At 44.8% G+C, this 22528-nt stretch overlaps 1 long non-coding RNA gene across 1 annotated transcript in view; it reads left to right on the top strand.

The window, feature by feature from the left end:
* Positions 1–22528, top strand: part of LOC116821213 (uncharacterized) — a 62720-nt gene that overhangs the window by 21580 nt on the left and 18612 nt on the right. The window contains exon 2 of the long non-coding RNA XR_004372857.2: positions 21320–21395. This is a non-coding gene — a long non-coding RNA (uncharacterized LOC116821213). The remainder of the gene's footprint in view (positions 1–21319; positions 21396–22528) is intronic.

Genomic DNA, 22528 nt, shown 5'->3' on the forward strand with positions numbered 1-22528 from the left:
CTTCAACTTTTTGAGGGTGTTCTGAGAAGAAAGGTAGCGCATTCCCAAGTTTAAACATCTGTTCTAGGGTTTTGCTTTTAGGTCAGATCCCATAATGGAAGGGGTCTATTTTCCAGATCTTTGATTATAACTCAGCTTCCTTAGAAGGCCAAAGTTTTTGGTGTAGCACTTTTTTTCTTTTAAAGAACTTCTTTGCCAAATTGATTTTTTCTGAACACACTCATTTTTTAATTAAAACACCGGCTAAATAACTGCCGAGCTGTTTCACTGTGGCAGTAACTGCAACCCCCCTTCTATTTAAGTTGTTCATGCCCACATATGGCCAACATAATAATTGGGGATGCAAATGGGAGAGGTTACAGCAGCACCCCTAACTGGGGGGATAGATCTGCCTTTTGTTTCAAAGGTTCTCATCGTGATTGGCTCCCCATCTGTGCCTGGTGACCCAGATCAGAGGCTGCCATGACTGCTGCCTGGCAATGAGGCTGTGTCTTTTTTTTTTTTTTTCCTTTCAGAGTCACACCTCATCACACTTAGCCCTGGCTTGGCCATCTCACAATTCGATATTATAGTATCTCCTACATTTGGAAATGACAGGAAGTGTAGTATTCAGTGGCCCAACTCTACACATAGAGAGCACATTATGCTTGTGTTTTGGTGGGTACCAGTTAAATAATATGCAAAATCTCAAGTGTTGTCTTTGACCATCTCTCCCTGCCTGTCCCACTGCTACAGTTGCAATCATTTGAAGCACTCAGACTAGCACAAGGAAGACACACGGTAAATTTGAAATCAGACTTTGGCCAATAAGGACGTTTGGCCATTCACAGTAATGAACATAGAATGTTCTTAGAGATGAGAAGGGTCTAGAACAGAGAGTCGTCTAGTCCGTTTTTCTGCCAAAGCAGGATTGTTTCCTATTGTACATTTATAAGTAAGAGTTCTAGTCTAGTATTTAAATTATCCCAAGTGGCAGGGGTTACACTGCTTCCCTTGGGAAATTTTTTCCCACAGCATAATTCATCTCTTTGCTTTCCTTACGTTCTGCCTTCAATTCTCATCTCTTAATTTCATCCTATTTTTCCTCTGTATATCCCCTTGTGCAAATCTTTCAAGACAACCTCATAAATTTCTTTCAAATAATTCCTCATTCATACCTTCCTATTAAGCATGATGAGAGCCTTGTTTAACTTTTCCCTCTATTGACACATCATAAAGGAATGCACAGCACTGGCACAAACCCTTTGGGTCCAGGTCTCTCTCTCTCTCTGTTACATGGCTGAAAATCTGTTCCATGCAGTGGAGTACTGCACATGTACAGCAGAGCTCAGAATATAGCAAGTTATACTCACATTTTAGCAGTATGATACATTTATTAAATCACCAAGTGCCACCCAGCAGGAAAATCTGTCTGTATAATAGTTGGAAGATATTCATTATTTAAAGGATTACTAGGGTTTTTTCCCCTAGAGCATTTATTTATTTATTTATTTATTTATTTTATGAAGCACTGTAACAAAAAATGTTTGGTCCCCCCACCCCGAGATTGCTTTATATGTTTGATCCCAGTTTTACCTAGGAAGGTTGTAATTTTCTTTGTAACCCAATACTAGCTGATTTTATTATTGGCTTTCTGTATAGAATAGTAGTAGCTAGTTAATCACTAGTTTATACCAAAGTAGTTTATTCCTAGTTACTCTATTTTCCACGTTTTCCTTGTTTGCTGGATGATTGATAAATCACTGGCATTGGGATTTGATTTTTGTGTTGGTGACATTTATATGTCTCTCGCAATATGTTATCAGATCAGAGACTTTATTTAAAGGTCCAAGAAAATGCTTTTCAGTGTGAATTAACTCGTAGCAAATACAATTTAAATCAAGATATCATAGAATCACAGGACTGGCAGGGACCTTGAGAGGTCTTCCCTATCCAGTCCCCTGCACTGATGGCAGGACTAAGTATTTTCTAGACCATCCCTGACAGGTGTTTGTTTAACCTGCTCTTAAACATCTCCAATGACAGAGATTCCACAACCTCCCTAAGCAATTTATTCCAGTGCTTAACCTTGCTGCAGTTTAAGCCCGTATCTTCTTGTCCTATCCTCAGAGATTAAAAAGAACAATTTTTCTCCCTTCTCATGTAATAACCTTTTATGTACTTGAAAACTGTTATCATGTCGCCCTCTTAGTCTTCTCTTCTCCAGACTAAACAAATCCATTTTTTTCAGTCTAGACTTTTAATTATTTTTGTTACTTTTCTCTGGACTGGCTCCAATTTGTCCACATCTTTCCTGAAATGTGGTGCCCAGAACTGGACATAATACTCCAGCTGAGGCCTCATCAGTGCAGAGTAGAGCAGAATTACTTCTTATGTCTTGCTTACAACACCCCTGCTAAAACATCCCAGAATGACGTTTGCTTTTTTTGAAATAGTGTTACACTGTTGACTCATATTTAGCTTGTGATCCACTGACCCCAGGTCCCTTTCCACGGGACTCCTTCATAGGCAGTCATTTCCCATTTTTTATGTGTGGAGTACTTTGCATTTTTCCTTATTGAATTTAATCCTAGTTACATCAGACCACTTCTCCAGTTTGTCCAGATCATTTTGAATTTTAATCCTATTTTCCAAAGCACTTGCAACCCCTCCCAGCTTGATATGGTCTGCAAACATTATAAGTGTACTCTTTATGCCATTATCTAAATCACTGATGAATATATAGAACAGAACCAGAACCAGAACAGATCCCTGAAGGACCCCACTTGATGTGCCCTTTCCTGCTTGACTATGAACCAATGATAACTACTCTCTGAAAATGGTTTCCAAACCAGTTATGCACTCACCTTCTAGCACAGGGGTAGGCAACCTATGGCATGCATGCCGAAGGCGGCACGCAAGCTGATTTTCAGTGGCACTCTCACTGCCCAGGTCCTGGCCACCAGTTCGGGGGGCTCTGGATTTCAATTTAATTTTAAATGAAGCTTCTTAAACATTTAAAAAATCTTATTTACTTAACTAAACTATTGTTGCATGTAATTTATTATAAGACTTCTAGAAAGAGACCTTCTAAAAACATTAAAATGTATTACTGGCATGCAAAACATTAAATTAGAGTGAATAAATGAAGACTTGGCACACCACTTCGGAAAGGTTGCCGACCTCTGTTCTAGCGGCTCCATCTAGATTGCATTTCCCTAGCTTTTTTTTAATGAGGTCATGTAAGACAGTATCAAAAGCCTTACTAAAGTCAAGATAGACCACATCTACCTCTTCTTCCAATCCACAAGGCTTGTTACCCTGTAAAGAAAGATATTAGGTTGATTTGACATGATTTGTTCTTCACAAATCCATGCTGACTGTTACTGATCACCTTATTATCTTCTAGGTGTCTTCAAACTGATTGCTTAATTATTTGCCCCAGTATTTTTCTGGGTACTGAAGTTAAGATAACTGGTCTGTAATTCCCTGGGTTGTCCTTATTCCCCTTTTTATAGACAGGCACTATATGTGCCCTTTTCCAGTCCTCTGGAATCTCTCCCACCTTCCATGGGACTTTTTGAAGATAATCGTTAATGACTTGGATATCTCCTCAGTCAGCTCCTTGAATATTCTAGGATGTATTTCATCAGGCCCTGGTGATTTGAAGACATTTAACTCATCTAAGTAATTTTTAACTTGTTCTTATCCTATTTTAGCCTCTGATCCTACCTCATTTTCATTGGAATTCATCAACTATACATAACTCAGGAAAACAAGCTAATAGGAATCTATAAAATCTGTGCTTAATTATATTTCCTTGAGCTCTAAATACTTATCCAAAGTCAAGCACATTTTTCTTAGTCTTGCCTTTATCCACTTGCTAGTTCAATTTTCTCTCAAGCACCTCTGTGCTTTCTCCCATGAAGCGTCCCTGGCTTGGGAAACACTTCCCTGTAAATTCGAAGCTTTAGCCCCCAAATCTCTCCTTTAAACTCACCTCTGCCAGGATACCTGTAAAACTCTGCCAGTGGCTGGTATGCTGAGACTGTCACTTTTTAATACTATTCATGATTATTTTTCTGTGTAACTCATTTCCCAGAATGCTCCTATCTTCATTCCATATTTGTTACACCCATCTCTTGTATCTTATCATCAGCCTGATCCAATGCGCAACTGAAATTAACCAAAGGGTTCCCATTGACTTCAATGGACATTGGATTGAGCTCCTCGTGTATATATGGTAAGCTCTTTGGGGCAATGCCTAGCCCTGTGGAGCTCTGATCCCTGTTCAGATCCTCTGGGCACCCTCACCAGCATAATAATTAGAAAGTTGTTTGGCATTCGTGTTGTTTACTATTGGTTTTATAATGAATTAGCGCTATAGCAATACAGTAGAGTCTGCTTATTACCGCCTCCTCGGTTGCCAGGAAAACATGCTATTATCTGGCAGGTGCTAATAAGTGGAAGACAGCTTTGTGAGGCAGCAGCCAGGTAAGGAGGTGCTGGGAAGAGCCTTCTCTGGCTTCAGTGCTGGAGCCTGGCTTGTGGGCAGGGTAGCAGCAGGGAGGGTGGATGCATCCAGGAGGCTGGGGCTTTCCATGAGGAGCAGGGGCAGTGGGGTCTTGTGGGGCTACACCATACTTCTCCCAGAGCTTTCTAGGGGTTGGGGTTCAGCATGTCCCCAGATTTTCTTTCCTGCATGCAGTCCGCGTACTCAGTATGCAACCCGGAGAGCACAGGGAGAGAGATCATGCAGCTCCAACATCCAGGCCACAGTCCCCATCCCCACTATTGCCCTGCCAATAGCCTCCCTTCACAGACCACTTCCCAGACCACAATCCCTTACCTCCTGTGTGCAGGCTGGTTTGCAGGGCTGCAGGTAGGGTGACCAGACGTCCTGATAAAATCAGGACCGTCCCAATATTTAGGTGTTTGTCCCACATCCCGACTGATCTTTCCTCGGGATGCAATTTGTCCCGATATTTCGCTCTGCTGGCAGCTTTCAGCTTTTTTTTTTGTTCTTGCTCCGCTGGTGGACCCCCTCCCCCTGCATGTGTCCCAATATTTTCTTCCTCTCATCTGGTCACCCTATCAAATTCTGATCTCAATAGTACCAGTGTAAATAAAGAAAAATCTCTGTCTTTATTGAGTTGACTTAAGATTTACTGCAGTGCAACTGACAGCAGCATCAGTTCCTCCGTCTCCAGTCTGACGAAAGAGATCTCTAACGGCAGGAGAATCCTGCTGCCGGGATCTCTCCAGAAAGCAAGGCTGGCTCCAGGTACCAGCATTCCAAGCAGGTGCTTGGGGTGGCAATCTGCAAGGGGCAGCAGTCCATGTGTTTTTGCCCCCAAGCAGCGCACTGAATTGCTGCCGTGGAGGGCCGGGGCAGTCCGTATGGCACGCGTGTTTCCACGGTGGCAGCAATTCGGTGGCAGCTGCTATGTTCAGCTGTCCAAGGCAGCTGAATTACATTTCCTGTTTGCCCAGCGTGGAGCTCTGATCAGCACGGGTGGCGATGCAGTCCCAAATCCAAAAAGAGCTCCAGCATGGACCGCGTACGGGAGATACTGGATCTGATCGCTGTATGGGGAGACAAATCTGTTCTATCAAAGCTCCGTTACAGAACACGAAATGCCAAAGCGTTCGAAAAAAATCTCCAGGCTACACAGTGCTGCGTGACAAGCGTAACGGGAAGCCAGAGACTCAAATGGACGCTCATGGAGGAGGGGGTACTGAGGACTCCAGCTATCCACAGTCCACAGCAGTCTCTCTCTGAAAAGTATTTGCATTCTTGGCTGAGCTCCCAATGTCTGTAGGTTCAAACACAGTGTGTCTGGCGTGGTTCAGGAAATAGCTCCTCAGTTTCTTCCTCCCCCCCCACCACGTGAAAGAAAAGGGAAAGAAATCATTTCTTGACTTCTTTCAATGTCACCCTATGTGTACTGAATGCTGCTGGTAGACGCGATGCTGCAGCAGTGAAGAGCAGTATCCGCTCCTCTCCCCTCCCGGTGGTAGACGGTGCAATATGACTGATATCCATCGGTCGCCATCAGCCCGTGAGTGCTCCTGGCTGGCCTTAGGTGAGGCTGGCCCAGGGGCGCCTGGGTAAAAATGGGAATGACTCCCAGTTATCCCAGTAGATGGTACAGAACGGCTGGTAACCGTCTTCCTCATAGCAACTGGGGCTGAGCTTCAATCAGCCCCTCCCTTTCCTGTGTAAAGAAAAGATTCTGTACTGCCTGGACTGTCATAGCAGCAGCATGCTGGGCTCCTCTCCCCCGCACCGCTTATTGTCCTGCCTGGACTGTCATAGCCCCAGGAGGCTGCATCCCCCCTCATTTTATCTCACTAACAAGTCTCTGTTTCTTATTCCTGCATTCTTTATAACTTCATGACACAAATGGGGGGGGACACTGCCACGGTAGCCCAGGAAGGTTGGGGGGAGAGGAAGCAACGGGTGGGTTGTTGCAGGGGCACCCCCTGTGAATACTGACACGGAGCAGCTGTGCTCTGATACACTGGTTCTCTAGTACACTTGCCCCTTATTCTAGGCAGGACTGACTCTATTTTTAGAAACCATAAAGGAGGGATTTGACTCGGGAGTCATTCCCAATTTTGTGGTTTTGTGCGCCCGCGCCCGATCTTCAGCCAGGGGCACTCATGGATAGCAGTGGACAGTACAGAGGGGGAGAGATAACCGTCATCTCATTGCCAGTTTTCTCCGAGCAGTAGAACGGGTACAGAACGACTGGTAAACCATCTCTGCTATCATGCAAAAGCAAATGAATGCTGCTGTGTAGCGCTGGAGTATCCCTCTGTCTCCGCGGCATCCAGTACACATACGGTGCCGGAAAAAAAAAAAGTGCTGAAAACGGGCTCCATGGTTGCCGTGCTATGGCGTCTGCCCCAGGGGCAATCCAAGGAAAAAATGCGCGAAAGGATTGTCAGCTGTTGTTTTCCCGGGAGGAAGGAATGACTGACGACATTTACCCAGAACCACCCGCGACAATAATGATTCAACCAAGAATTCCAAGGGGCGGGGGAGACTGCGGGAACTATGGGATAGCTACGGAATAGCTACCCACAATGCAACGCTTCAGAAATCGATGCTAGCCTCGGACCATGGACGCACAACGCCGAATTACTGTGCCTAGTGTGGCCGCGTGAAATCGAATTTATAATATCAGGTTTATAAAACCGATTTTAGCTAATTCGATATTATCCCGTAGTGTAAACGTGGCCTCAGTGCTTCCTTCCCTGGCTGCAGCCCTGCAAACCTGCCTGGAGGTGGGGACTTTCTTCGAAAAAAGTTCCAAATAATCAATATGTCATTGCCACTACCCAACTTCTATTAACATTAAGATCAGTGGAACTGGTTTGGTTCCTGGCAAAACGCTGCTATTAAGGGGAAATTAACACCTGGTTTGCTATTAAGTGGAATCTACTGTACTAAAATACTGGCTCTAAATTAATTCCCATAATATTTGCAGATTTTAAATAATCAACAAAATAATATACAATGATTATTTGCAGCAACAGACCAGAGGCAGTGCTAAGCCAGAGAACCTGGCCAAGGCTGTGAAAATGATTTAGCACAAAGTATGGCCAGCCTCTCATGCTACAATAAAATGTCTATAGAAAAACAAGCTAGCCAGCTGTAAAGGTACTATCTCCTCAATGGCAAAAGATATCAGGTGACAAGACATGCCTTCACAGGCCAGCAAATTTTAGTCACACATTTGTCTATTGCAACATACTTGCTTTTAAGAAACACTTGTTCGTGTTTGTTTGATAGAGTGGTATCCCCTCCAGTTTCATTAACATTAGGAACAAGATCTCACAATGGGCCACACTGCTGCCAGCTGGTGGAGGAGGGCTAAAGCAGGGACACAATGATGGTGCATTATCACCTGATAATACCACTTCTGCATGGCATCATTAGTGACTACAATTGCATAATCTCATTTTCAAGTCTTAAGACACTGAATGTAGATACCAAGCTTTCTCATCTCACTTTCTCTCCCAGTAACTGATGCATTTCATTAAGTGAGGGTTCATCCTTGTTTTGAAAAGTTGAGGTTCAAAATCATCAGGAAGTTATGACCAGCATCATTGACAATAGGTTGTCATTGTGATGCTTCATGGTGAGCTACTTAAGTTCTTCTTCTATCTCAGGCCAGCATTACTGCATGAACAACCTTTCTGAAGCTATGCCTAAACTGTACACCACTGATGGTGACAGATAGGGTATGTGTAGCTACTCACTGCAGTGAAAAGCAGGCTGTATACACACTGCGGTGTGTAGCTACATGCAGCAGTGAAAGGCTCTGGCAGTGGGGTTAGGCAACGGGGAAAGGTTCTGGCAGGGGGCTGTTAGAACCTTTCCCTACTGCTGGAGTCTTTCCCTGTGGTGGGGAAAGACTCTAACAGTGGGACACTACACTGCTAAAAATAGCAGTAGATGCGGGAGACACTGCTTAGATCTGTAGAGAGCCATGTAGGGGACACACCCACAGCGGTTAGGCATGTCTTTACTTGCCTAAGTAGTGCCTCATCACTTAGGCCAGGTCTACACTGCGACTTTAAATCGGTTTAATGGCCGATATACCGATTTAACGCTGTATCCGTTCACACGACGTAGTCATTAATATCGAGTTAAACGGCTCCTTAAATCGATTTCGGAAATCCTCCCAAACGAGAGGAGTAGCGCTAAATTCGATAGTGATAACTCGGATTAGGGTTCGTGTGGACGGAAATCGACGTTATTGGCCTCCGGGCGGTATCCCAGAGTGCACCACTGACCGCTCTGGACAGCAATCTGAACTCGGATGCAGCGGGCAGGTAAACAGGAAAAGCCCCGCGAACTTTTGAATTACATTTCCTGCTTCAGCCAAGCGTGGAGCTCTGATCAGCACGGCTGGCGATTGCAGTTTGAATCGAAAAGAGCTCCAGCATTGAGACCGTACGGGAGATACTAGGTCTCGATCGCTGTATGGGAGACAAATCTGTTGTATCCGCTCCGTTACAGAACACGAAAATGCACAAGCGTTTGAATAAAAACTCCAGGATACACAGCGCTGGTGACAACGTAAACGGGAAGCCAGAGACTCAAATGGACGCTCATGAAGGAGGAGCGGGGTCTGAGGACTCAGCTATCCACAGTCCAGCAGTCTCTGAAAATTATTTGCATTCTTGGCTGAGCTCCCTTGTCTGTAGGTTCAAAACCAGTGTCTGGCGTGGTTCAGGGACAGCTCCTCAGTTTATTTCCCCCACCACCACGTGAAAAAAAAAAGGAAAGATTGCCTGTGCTATGGCGTTTGCTCAATGCACTCCGCGAAAAAGGCGCCAAGGTTTCTGCTGCCTTCACAAAGGGAGGGTGAGGCTGTACCAGCACCACCCGGGCAGTGTTTTCTGCCCATCAGGCACTGTGCTCTCACACGGCAGTGGAAACTATGGGATAGCTGAGGAAACAGCTACCACAGTGCCCGCTCCTGAAATCGATGGTAGCTTTGGGACCATGGACGCAACAATCGATTTCGGGATCCCACTGTGGAAGCGCTAAACCGATTTTATTATTATCTGTTTGTCATATCGGTTTAAAGCTAATTCGAAATAAATCGTGCAGGTAGACGTACCCTTTACACTGCTCTATATTACCTGTGCTATGGGGGTGAGCAGCTTATATATTCTGCATGCTGTCACAAGTGGCAGTACTGTGAACATACCCTAAGGCCTTTCAGCAGATATTCTTCCAGCCTGGCCAAAGCTAAGGTACGTCTACACTGCACGATTATTCGAATTAGCTTAAACCGATATTACAAAAAAGATCTAATAAAATCGGTTTAGCGCGTCCACAGTGGGATCCCGAAATCGATTGTTTGCGTCCATGGTCCAAGCTACCAATCGATTTCAGGAGCGGTGCACTGTGGGTAGCTGTTTCCTCAGCTATTCCCATAGTTCCCACTTCCGTGTTGAGAGCACACGTGCCTGATGGGGCAGAAAACACTGCCCCGGTGGTGCTGGGTACAGCCTCACCCCTCCCTTTGTGAAGGCAGCAGACAACCCTTGGGCGCCTTTTTCGGGAGTGCTTGAGCAAACGCATAGCCACAGCAATCTTTCCCTTTTTTTTTTCACGTGGTGGTGGGGGGAAATAACTGAGGAGCTGTTCCTGAACCACGCCAGACACTGTGTTTGAACCTACAGACAATGGGAGCTCAGCCAAGAATGCAAATAATTTTCAGAGACTGCTGTGGACTGTGGGATAGCTGGAGTCCTCAGTACCCCCTCCCTCCCTTCATGAGCGTCTCCATTTGAGTCTCTGCTTCCCGTTACGCTTGTCACACAGCGCTGTGTATCCTGAGTTTTTTATTCAAACGCTTTGGCATTTCGTGTTCTGTAACGGAGCTGGATACAAACGATTTGTCTCCCATACAGCGATCAGACCTAGTATTCCCGTACGGTCTATGCTGGAGCTCTTTTCGATTTCAAACTGCATTGCCAGCCGTGCTGATCAGAGCTCCACGCTGGGCAAGCAGGAAATGTCATTCAAAAGTTCGCGGGGCTTTTCCTGTTTACCTGCCCGCTGCATCCGAGTTCAGATTGCTGTCCAGAGCGGTCAGTGCTGCACTCTGGGATGCCGCCGGAGGCCAATACGTCGATTCCGTCCACATAACCCATAATCCGAGTTATCACTATCGAATTTAGCGCTACTCCTCTCGTTTGGGAGGAGTTCCGAAATCGATTTAAGGAGCCGTTTAACTCGATATTAATGACTACGTCGTGTGAACGGATACAGCGTTAAATCAGTATATCGGCCATTAAACCGATTTAAAGTCGCAGTGTAGACCTGGCCTAAGTGTTGAGGTGTTCAGAAGTGAAAAATAATTGTAAAAAATTGTTAATTAAATTTTTTCAAATCTCAGCACAGGTTAGGTTCATGTTTTGGGAAAGTTAAATCTTTGGAAGAAGACTTTTTTATCTGCACTGGTTGAGATAAACCTGTGACTCAGGTTTCTGGTGCAAATACTCATGATGATGAATTTGAAATCTGCTTTCTGGAAATATTTTTTGATAGATAGAAAATCCTCTGTTTTGTTAAGTGAGATCATTTGCTTGCACATTCAAGTGATGTGAATAGAAAGTGTAAACACAAAGTGCAAATACAGTTAAAGTAAGTTAGGCTGAGAATTCAGATGTATAATTATGAATTCTCTTAATTTTTTGCCAACTTATTTTTAGCTACACCTTTTTCCCCCTTTGAATAATTCTTAATAATACTGATTGTATTTAGAATTTCAGATTTTTTACCCCATTCAGCACTGGAGTTTTTTTCTAAGCAGATAAATAGCCCAGTTGGAATAACAAATAGTCTTTTTCTCATCTTTCTACCACAAATTGCCTCTGATGCATCTTGAACGTATAATTCACACCTTTCTATAAAATGGTGTATGAAAGGCAGAGAACCCTAAATGCCTAAATCAGAGGCAGAAAAATAATCTGCCATTGAAGCTGCTGCAATTTCCTCTGAAACAAAAACAGCAACTTTTCAACATATCCCAAAAACTTTAACTCTTTGATCCTGCACAACAGATATCAGAAATGCAAATTAATTCACTTTGATGCAGTTGAATTACATTGTATCTGATGGGGAACCAAACAGGGAAAGTGTGTAACAAGGCAAACTATAAGGATGATGCAGGCTGAAATTTGCTGCCGTTTGAGATATGGTAAGCTTTTTTCTAGACGTAGCATATTTTTGGAGGATCTAAGTTTGCCTTCTATTTTTTTATATTTCTACGTACCCAACACACTTGCGGTATGGCACACAGATAGCAACCGTCCCCATTGTATCTAAGCTCAGCCTAAAAGTAAAGGGAGACAATACAGGATGGTTTTGGAGGTTTCCAACATATTTCCCCTTACATCTAGGTGCATTACATGATTCAATATGCTAATTTGTCATAAAGATGCTATTTAGTTAACTGGCACACCATTTAGTATATACTTTTAAAAACTTCTTGTGAATGTTTTCAAGACCTAGTGGGACTTGCTGTGGCTTATTTAAACCACCACTGAATAACAGTTCTATAAAGTTCTACTCTGAAAGCTATGCTTGAGGAGCTAGAGGGAATTTGCTGTAGTGGTGTTTCACAGGAGTTACAGGTCCAGTGCTCAGAACTCTGAGATATCTATGACTGCTTGGACTTAAAAACCCTAGGAGCTGGTAAGTAACTGTAAAAATTCCTTTTCCTATCTTATGCCACTGTTCAGAGCAATTGCACTTGTATCACCTGCCCCACTCTGGTCCCTTGAGACCACCCTTTCTAGGCACCTAGCTTCTCAGTCGTCACCTCTCTTGAGCAGAGACCCAAATCTATCACTCCTTATTGGGGTCTTTCCAGGCTGCCTACACTACGATATTCCCAGCAAGCCAGACTGACTAAACAGGCCAGTGTCTATGCTTTGCTTTCTCCCCAGAGGCTATGAAAAGCTATGATCAGCTGTAATTGCCACCAGTTATAAATTACTACACAGCTCTTTCTAAGCAAGCACATTTATGCTTAAGGTGAAAGCAATACAAACCACATATTAAAAACAAACAAAAAAGAACCTACACACATGATGATAAGCTTACCAGACAGCATCCCACAGCTTCAAGAAGGGCTTTGGTAGAAGTCAGTCCTTCAAATGGTTTTTTTGTGTGGTTACAAGTGTGTAACAGCCTGAGCACAGAACTAGCATGCCCATGAATGGGTTAGGCCATATCTACACTATCCATTATTTTGACAAAACTTATGTTGCTCAGAGGTGTGAAAAAACACACTCCAGACCAACGCAAGTTTCACTATGATAAGCACTCATTTGCACAGCTCTATGCCAGCAGGAAATGCTCTCCTGCTGACATAGCTACCCCAACTTGTTTAGATGATTTTATTATGTCGATGGGAGAACTCTTTCCTGTCAGCATAGAGAGGCTACATGAGTGATCTTACAGTAGTGCAGCTGCATTGGTACAGCTGTGCTGGTATAAGCTTGCTAGTGTAGACATGACCTTAATCATTCCTTTATATAGCTTGGGCCTTGGATCTTGAGACTCTGAGAACAGGTAATTAGCAGACAATGGGCATCTCCTGAGGGGATAGCTTCAAAAAACTGTGTTTTTGCATAACAGAGGTGAGGAATTTGTGTTCACCTCCCCCTAGAAATTTCCAGAATAAACCACTTGACACTGTCCATTGTTGTCTGGTACATTGTTCAATACAGTCCTTTGAAATTCATAACACTTCCTGGGGTTCAGTCACATCTCCCCCTAGAGAGATTACATACAATCTTGGCCCACAATAATACATAACCTTTGTAATTAATCCAATGGACTCTAAAGATACTTAAACTAAATTCACTGATGTTTTTCAAGGATATTGCAGGAAATTGATGCATCTGTCACACTATCCTCCTCCCATTGCCATCAGTTCCACACCTCTCTATTCTGCTCTTCTCCCTCTTCTCTAATCCCCAATCTTTCTTCCCACTCAAGTGTGAATAGCTGGCTCATTCCCACAAGCAGCTTTCAGAGCACAGAGTTACTACACTTCCTGGCTTCATTCCATCCTGTTCTGCCCTTGGCTGCTTTTAATCCCTTCCTCCAGTGCTGCTACCTTCCTAAGGGATGGGAATGGGCTGCAGTTACCAGGAATGAACTGGTAAAACCTGGGGAATTCCTGGCCAGATCGGGACTGTTGGCAACTGGGATTAGGTGGGCAGAGCCTGTAAGGCAAGCTGGGGTCCCTGGAAAGGACTGGCTCCACCCAACAGTTCTCTTCTGTCTCCTTATACCCCCCCCCCATAGAAGTTTCCATCCAAGTGTCCCCAACACTCCTCATCTCTCCCCCCTACTTTCAGCCTCCACCCCCGCACCTTTGATCTGGCCGGTTGTGGAAGGTTTAAAGTCCTCGGGATTGGCCAGTGTCCTACGGTTTAAGGTCCTGATTCAGCTAAGTACTGAGGCACATACTTAAAACAAGCACTTAAGTCCCATTGATTTCAATGGAATTACGCCAGGGATTCGTTTTGTTTTCCTAGGTGTCCTGTCTATTACTTCTTTCTTCTGAAAGAAATGGCTATTTCTTGATTCTACACCACCAAAGACCTGGTCCTGTGAGGTGCTGAGCCACCATCTGCAATGTGCTCAGTACCGCACAAGATTGGGACTTTAACCCATTGGTACCATGACTCTTCTAATACTCAAGACTGTGGATGACATAGTGACTAAAATTTGCTGGGGCCCAATGACGTACACCCAGCATCTCAGGTTAAGGCACCAATTATCAGAATAGTAGGTGACACTGCTGTCGTTTAAAATAACTATCTGGAGAGATTTCAGGATGTCCTACAGTTAGAAAATGAACAATTTCAGTATAGTTTGTTTCAGTTTGTATCTGTCACTGCTTGTTTGGGCCAAGTTAATTTACAATCTACATAAATCACATGTTCTACTGTGATTTTCACAGCCTTCAGTCTCCTAATAATCATATTGGGTAGTTTGTTTTTTCTCATTGACTTAAAACAAACCCAGCTTAAATTTATTTGTCATTCCTTTATCATGTAATTGCTGTACACAAACAAAATGGGGAACAACCTGTGATAGCAAAATTTATCAACAGAATCCTGAACACAAAATGCAAGTGGTCTTGAAATCTATTATCCTAAGTAACTGCAACTGCTAAAATGGAACCTGCTTGTTTAAATAGTCAGTTACCTTCTTGTTTGTTTTTGAAACTGAATTGCTAGCCAGCAGCTTTCCAAGAAATCTTGCAATGATACACACATTACAAGTGTGAATAACGGCTAAATAGGAAATCATTGAAAACCTCTGCGGCAATTCGCTTTGTAAGCTGGATATTACTTGTGGACAGCACTGATCTTCGAAGAGACCAACAAAGTGTCTCCGCTGTATGTGGAGCGCCAGACCCACTGCATGGTGTCCAGCAGGTGGTTATATTTAAAAATATAAGAAGTGGCAAAACTAGAGGGATCTGAGGGATTCTACCCTCATCTGGAAATCCCTGCTGAGGGTCTAAAGAGCTTGGTGAGGTTATCCTGCATCGTTCCATCACAGAGAAATGGTGGGATCTGTAATGGAATACAAAGGTGTGAAGCAACTGGGATTCCAGCCAGCAAACCCTGGTGATTCTTATGGTCTGTGCCTCTACATGTGCCTTGAGGTATGCTGCTGTTCCCTGGGAACACACTTCTACTGGACCGTGTGCCAAGGACTATCCAGGTGGCACCTGCCCTGAGGATACCCATCTCAGAGGGTGCTTAGCAGGAAGTTAACGGAGGCTTCTGGCTGTATTAATACACGAGGTCTATTTGTGCTAGGTACTTGGGGGCAGAAGGTACGCACTCCCTCTACTTTCCCAAGTGCCTGCCCCCTACCCACTAGTAGCCACCAGGACTGAGGATGGGCCTATTCTGTGGGAGATGATGGAACAAAAGGGAAAGAACTTAGTAAGAGGACCCTCGCAGAGATGTGCTCATCAGCATAAGTAAGGTTGCGCTATTGGGCTCTGGTTTTGCCACTACTGTTATGTGCATAATGATAGTCACTTTGCATTATATACTCTGTCTGGAGAAGGCATAAATGTGTTCGGCTTAATGTATCATGTCACCTTATCTGTCATATACAGAGAAAACTCCATATCTTCAGAACCCTTTTGGTGTTCCAAAATAGGACTCAAATAGCCTTGAAGAAAATGGGTTGAGAAGTATTGCGGGGGGGGGGAATCATCCAAACAGTCACACATCAGTCTCCTTAAAAAGCCAGGATAGTTAAATGTAATGAAAAGGGAAACAAATTTGTTGACTACCATAGTTATTTATGGAATATGTTACTAGCAGTGATAAGAAATTGTTTTTTGTTTTTTTTTTTTTTTTTTTTACATTTGCAAGGGACATTCCAAAAGGTTTGCCTTGTTGCACAGATCAGATTCAAATGGTATAAAGGAATGACATTTCATGGTCCTGTTATTTTTATGACCACATAGGTTAAGCTGTGGTTGAGTTTTAAATATTTTACATATTTCCCTCAATATAAGAGATTTGTAATGTAAATGTATGCAACTGCTATCAATATTCTAATGAGCTCAGGTTATTTGTTCATCACTTTCCTCTTTTAAATTTAAAATAAAATATTAAGAGTTGATGGGACCGGTAGAGTCTTTTGTGATTTGATAAATATTTTTAGGACTTATTATTGTAAATTTCAATAGCCTGACATTTTCCCCATGTGGTTCTTCAATTATAGAGCAGTATAAATGGCACTGAGAAACTATTATTTTTTTACACTTACCCTGCTATAGTATAATGTGTGTAGATCACAGTGGTTTTGCTGGTCTTTGTTAGTACTCGATCCTGCATTCCTTATGCAACCAAAATTCTTATTTAAATGCCAGCATTCTGGTTAGAGGGTTTCAGGTAGCTGTTTTCTCCTTCCCACAAACAGTACAAAGACAACACCATACTGTTTCATATTTGCCAATTTCAATAGCTTGGATCACTATTCTTTCTTTGATGTCATGCTGTTATTCAGCAGCCAGTCTTCATGGTCATTAATTACCTGTATACAGTGCCATGTCTGAAGAGCATTGCCTCTTCTAGCTTCTTCCCTTCACTGCTCTCCATGCCTTAGCATCCTTATTGCTAAACAGACAAAGGCAGTATATGTAGGCCTGGATATGCCAGCACTATTGACATGAATGGCCTTGACTACACACACAAATGCCTGTTCTGATACAACTTCCCATATTTATGCAAAATAACAACATCTTCTCTAAACAGAAACTGATCATCCATGGCATGAAATTTGCCAAACTGGGTTTTGAGTCAGATTTCCCCATTGTTCTATCCTATTCTGAGAAATCCCAATTTATTCCATAGTTATGTTCAACACAAAATCTCCCTCCCACACTTCAAGTTCTTGCATAGATTTCTTCTTCAAGTGATTGCTCATGTGCATTCCACAATAGGTGTGTGTGTTCGCCATGTGCACTGGTGCTGGAAGTTTTTTCCCCTAGCAGTACCGGTAAGGGAGTGCCCCTAGTGACCATTGGAATGGTGCTGCTATGGCATGGTAGAAGGGATGCTGTGCGTTCCCCTCACCCTTGGTTCCTTCTTGCCTCCAGTGAAGGTGCGTCGGAACTGCTCTGCTCCAGCTTTGCTGTAGCTTCCCTCTTGGACTCTGTTAATTCATAGTTAGTAGTACCTGTAATTAAAAGTAGTTTAGTTAGAGCTAGTTTAGTGCGCCTGGGTTGGGGCACGCTCCGGTCTTTAAGTTGTGCCACACTTGCAAGTGGCTGATGCCTGTGAGTGATCCGCACATGGACTGTTTATGCTGTTTGGGTGATTGCTGCAAGATTTTAAGATCCTTTAAACCTCAGACCAAGAAGGAGTGGGACATTCAGCTCTGAGCCATTTCAATGGAGTCATCCCTGACCCTGACAATGCTGCGCCTCTCCGAGTCGGCACTAAGCACTGCAGCATTGGTGTGTGGTGATCCTCTGGTGCCTTCCACCAGCCAGCACCGCTCTCCATCCACGGGACACTCCAAAAAGGCAAAAAAGAGGTCTTCTCTGCCAAGACACTGAAGCAAGACCAGGGGAGATACTAGACCTGCTTTGGGCAGATCTTGGTCCCCATTGGCCTCTCGGTCTCTGACTCAAGTTGAGTGGAGTAGCCCAGCCCACGCCAAGCCAACCTCCCTGGACGTTTGGGTACCCTCCACGCCAGAAGCTCTGCAAGTGGCCTGAGACATTATGTCTCTGCCGGTACTGGGGGGACTGCTGCCATTGGCTCCCCTGTCCAGAGGCAAGACACTGCCTGGACGATATCATTCACAGTTTAAGGATGGTTCCCGATGCCGTTATCCACTCAGCGACCACCCAGTGTGCAGTCCAGGCCGGTCCCTGTTGACCCCCACCAGGTTGTCTGGCTGGGTACCAACTGGCAGGGGTTCCAGGCACTGTTATGCTTTGAGGGACCATAGACCTTGTGAGGAGACTGTGCCCCATCGAGACCAGGACAGATGGCACCAGAGGTCCTTGTCACCAAGAGGTTGCTTTGCTCGAGCAGGAGGTGAGGTGGCTCCTTGGCCTAGGAGCTGTGGAAGTGGTGCCAGCGGAGTTCTGCTCTCGCTACTTCCTTATCCCGAAGGCCAAAGGGAGACTCAGGCCCATCCTGGACCTGCGAGGCCTGAACCAGTACATGGTAAAGCTCAAGTTTAACATGGTCATTCTGGCCTCCATCATCGCCTCCCTGGATCCCAGGGACTGGTACACCACTCTCAATCTGCAGGACGCGTACTTCCACATTCATATATTCAAGGGGCACAGGCATTTCCTCCATTTCATGATTGGAAAGGAGCACTACCAATTTACTGTCCTCCTGTTTGGCCTGTCCACTCCCAGGGTATTCACAAAATGTTTGTCTGTGGTAGCGGCCTACGTCAGATGTTGTGGGGGGGCGGGTCCAGATATTTTCCTATCTCAACAACTGGCTGGTCAAGGGTAGTTCCAGGTCACAGGTGTGGGATCACATATCACTCCTCCTGTACACATGCACCACTCTGGATCTGTTGGTAAACAACACTAAGTCCACGTTAGTCCTGGTGTAGCTCATAGAATTAATTGGAGCAATTCTGGATGCGACATCAGCCAGAGCCTCTCTCCCAATGGACAGATTCAAAACCCTATGGGAGCTCATCATCACAGTCACAAGGTTCTCCATCACCACAGCCAGAGCGTGCCTCCAGCTCCTGGGTCATATGTAGACATGCACATTTGTGGTTCACCATGCCAACCTCCAGCTCTAGATGGCCTTGGTATTCTCCCAGTCCAGAGACAGGATGGACAATGTCCTCACCATGCCCAAAGCAGTGATCGCCTCTCTGTGATGGTGGTCCTTCCTAGGGAACATGCTCCAAGGGGTCCCGTTCAGGGGCCGACCCCCATCCGTGGAGCTGATGTCCAGTGCGTTGGACAGGGAGTAGGGAGCCTTATGGGGAAGGTTCAGACCCAAGTTCTGTGGTCTGTGCAGGACCTTGCCCTGCATATAAATGTCAAGGAGCTCAGGGCAGTCTGTCTGGCATGTGTGGCCTTCTGCTCACACCTGGAAGGCAGAGTGGTCTGTGTTCTCATGGAAAACATGGGCTCGATGTTCTACATCAACGGGTAAGGCAGGGCCCATTCCTCAGCCCTCTGCCAGGGAGCCCTCAGACTGTGTGACTTCTGTATAGCCCACAATATTTGCCTGGAAGCCCACCACTTACCAGGCACCCGGAATTCTCGGGCAGATCGCCTGAGTTGAGAATTCTCCTCTCAGTACAAGTGGTCACTACACCCAGAGGTGGTGCATAGGATTTTCCAAATGTGAGGCACTCCCCAGGTGGACCTGTTTGTGACACAGCAGAACCACTGGTGTCCCCGCTTCTGCTTCAGGGGTGGGTTGGGTGTGGGTGCCATCTCTGATGCCTTTCTTCTGTCCTGGTCGGGCTGGCTTTTCTATGCATTTCCCCCAATCCCGTTGATTAGCAAGATCTTAGAAGAGATAAAAATGTACAGGGCCTGGGTCTCCCTGATCGCCCCACCGTGGCCCAGACATCACTGGTACGGGACTCTCATGAGCCTGGCAGTTGCCTTGCCATGGCCATTGCCATCCCGCCTGGACCTGCTATCCCAGGACCAAGGCTGCCTCCTCCACCCCAGCCTTGTGGCACTCCACTTCACATCATGGCTGCTCAATGGTTAGCCCCGGAGGAGAGGACTTGCTCGGAAGGGGTTCAGCGCATCTTCCTGGAAAGCAGACAGCCCTCCACACTTTGGGCCCACCTAGGTCTCAGTTTTCCCAGTGGGCAGCTGATCGGGGCGTTTTGCCTATGTCTGCTCTGATTCAGCTCATTTTAGATTATCTCCTTTACCTTAGAACCCAAGGCCTAGCACCCTCCTCCATCAAGGTGCACTTTGCGGCCATATTGGCCTTCCACCCGCCCATGCAGGGCCACATGGTGCTCTCCCATGCCATGACTGGCCGATTCCTTAAGGGTTGGATCGTCTCTTCCCGTATGTTAGCCCCCAAGTCCTGCAGTGGGACCTGAACTTGGTGCTGACATTGTTGACAGGTCCCACATTTAAACCGCTAGCTACATGCTCCTGGTCGCACCTCTTGTGGAAGGTAGCCTTGCTGGTGGTGATCAGATACACTAGATGGGTCTCAGAACTCCGGGCCCTGACCTTTGAACCCCTGCACACAGCATTATATAAGGATAAGGTCCAGGTCCAACCACATCCTTCGTTCCTCCCCAAGGTGGTCTCCGCCTACCATATGGGTCAGGACATTTTCCTGTTGGTCTTTGCCTCAAGCCCCACCCATCTAGTGAGGAGTGCTGCCTCCACATGCTGGATGTGAGATGGGCTATGGCTTTTTACCTGGAATGTACAAAACTGTTCAGGAAGTCCTTGCAGCTGTTTATCGCCTTGGCCAAATGCATGAGAATCCGGTCGATCTCCACTCAGTGGCTCTCCAGCTGGATCACCTCATGCATTTGTACCTGTTATGACCTGGCAGGAGTCCCCCTGCTGTCAATTGTGAGGGCACACTTGACTAGGGCGCAAGCCTCATTGGCTGCCTTTCTGGCCCATGTCTGCATCCAGGACATTTGTAGGGCTGCCAGATGGTCTTCAGTTCACCTCACATCATGCAATCGTCTCCCAAACCAGAGAGGACGCCAGGTTCAGCAGGCTGTACTCTGTCCTGAGTGTCTGTGAACTCCTACCCGCCTCCAACAAATATAGCTTGGAATCACCTTGTGGAATGCACATGAGCAATCACTAGATGAAGAAAAGACAGTTACCTTTTCCATAACTGGTGTTCTTCGAGATGTATTGCTCATGTCTATTTCACATCCTGCCCTCCTTCCCCTCTGTCAGAGTTGTCTGGCAAGAACGAACAGAGGGAGCAGGGAGCACACAGCACCCCTTATACCATGCCATAGCAGTGCCACTCCAGGTGTCACTAGGGGCGCTGCCATACAGGTACTGCTAGTGGAAAAACTTCTGATACTGGTGCACGTGGGGAGCACGCACATCTATTGTGGAATGGACATGAGCAACACATCTCAAAGAACACCATTACAGAAAAGGTAACTCTCTTTTGTTCTTCCACTTAGTGAATCTCATCCGCTTCAAGTCTCCAGATCTTTCTACTGGGTGTGCTAGGTCCTGCTCTGAAGCTATTTTCACTATCTGTAATACCCTCTCTGCATGTGATGCCCTTTCTATTTCAGGGCTAAGTAGCTAAGAAAGGAAATATGACCCCTTCCAGGAACATCAACCAGAATTCAGACTGCAATAAATGTTGGGGTAAGTAAACAAAAGCCTGGGGATGTTCTTTGGAAGTTTGTTATCCAAGCTCTTCTAAACAAGCAAAGCCCAAGTTAGTCTTTATTTAAGACAAATCTGTACATAGATTTCAATGTCTTTTTTCTTTGGACAAGACAGAGTCAGAAAAATAATTGGCTTTGCAAAATGAATACATAGAGCATCTCAGACTACAAGTCTAAATGGCTCTCTTAAATGCCCCTTTGTGCTACAATCAAGGCATCTTAAGATGTTCTGAAGAGAATTTTACCATATCTCCACTTGAGGTACAAGAAAAATTTTATCACATGCCTTTCAGTACAAATAAGCTTCATTCAATGTGCCCACAAACTTTAACCAACTGCATAGCAGTAAGGTGATCACTAATATCCATGAAAGGAAAAAACTAAGGCACAGATTGAGCATAGCACATTAACTTTATATACTTATATCCATCTTTACTTAAAGACAACAATGCATTTAAGTTTAACAACATGCTTAAATCCCACTGAAGTCAGAAAAGGGACTTAAGCATATTAAACACCTACTTAACGAGCTTACCAAACAGAGATGGATTTATGCTCATGTTGACATGCTTTGCCGAAATGGGGCTTAATGCAGCAAACTTAGTGCCAGAGGTAAAATCAGGGCCATAGAGAATAAGTATGAATTACTAGGATTAGTACAGTAAGAACTCAAATACAGCAGAGAGGGGCACAGTATAAGAACTTGGACAGAATAGTAAGGATATGATACACTTCTATTGTTACTCCCATTTTATGCCAGTGTAACTCCACTGAAATTCAAGGAATTATACTGGTTTAAAACTGGAACAATGCACTGGTGAATCAAGTCTCCACAGAACTCTTGAAAGTTTCCAAATGTTTTATAAAGGGAGATGTCACTGAATAATAATAGCAAGCCTACCTTCAGTGGGTTTTCTTCTTGTGCATTTTCCCCTGCTCTGACTTTTTGTTGTATATTTGTCCTGAAAAAGAATCAGAGACATTGGAAGATAAAGGAGCCAAAAAGAGAGAGAACATGGGTTGAATAATAAACTGTTACTGAAATATTCAGGTATCTATGGCTGTTTTGTATTCATGTGTTCAAGCTCTTTTCCAGCCTGAGACTTGTGC

Source organism: Chelonoidis abingdonii, chromosome 17 (genome assembly GCF_003597395.2).
Source record: "Chelonoidis abingdonii isolate Lonesome George chromosome 17, CheloAbing_2.0, whole genome shotgun sequence".
In the NCBI taxonomy this organism is placed as follows: Eukaryota; Metazoa; Chordata; order Testudines; family Testudinidae; genus Chelonoidis; species Chelonoidis abingdonii.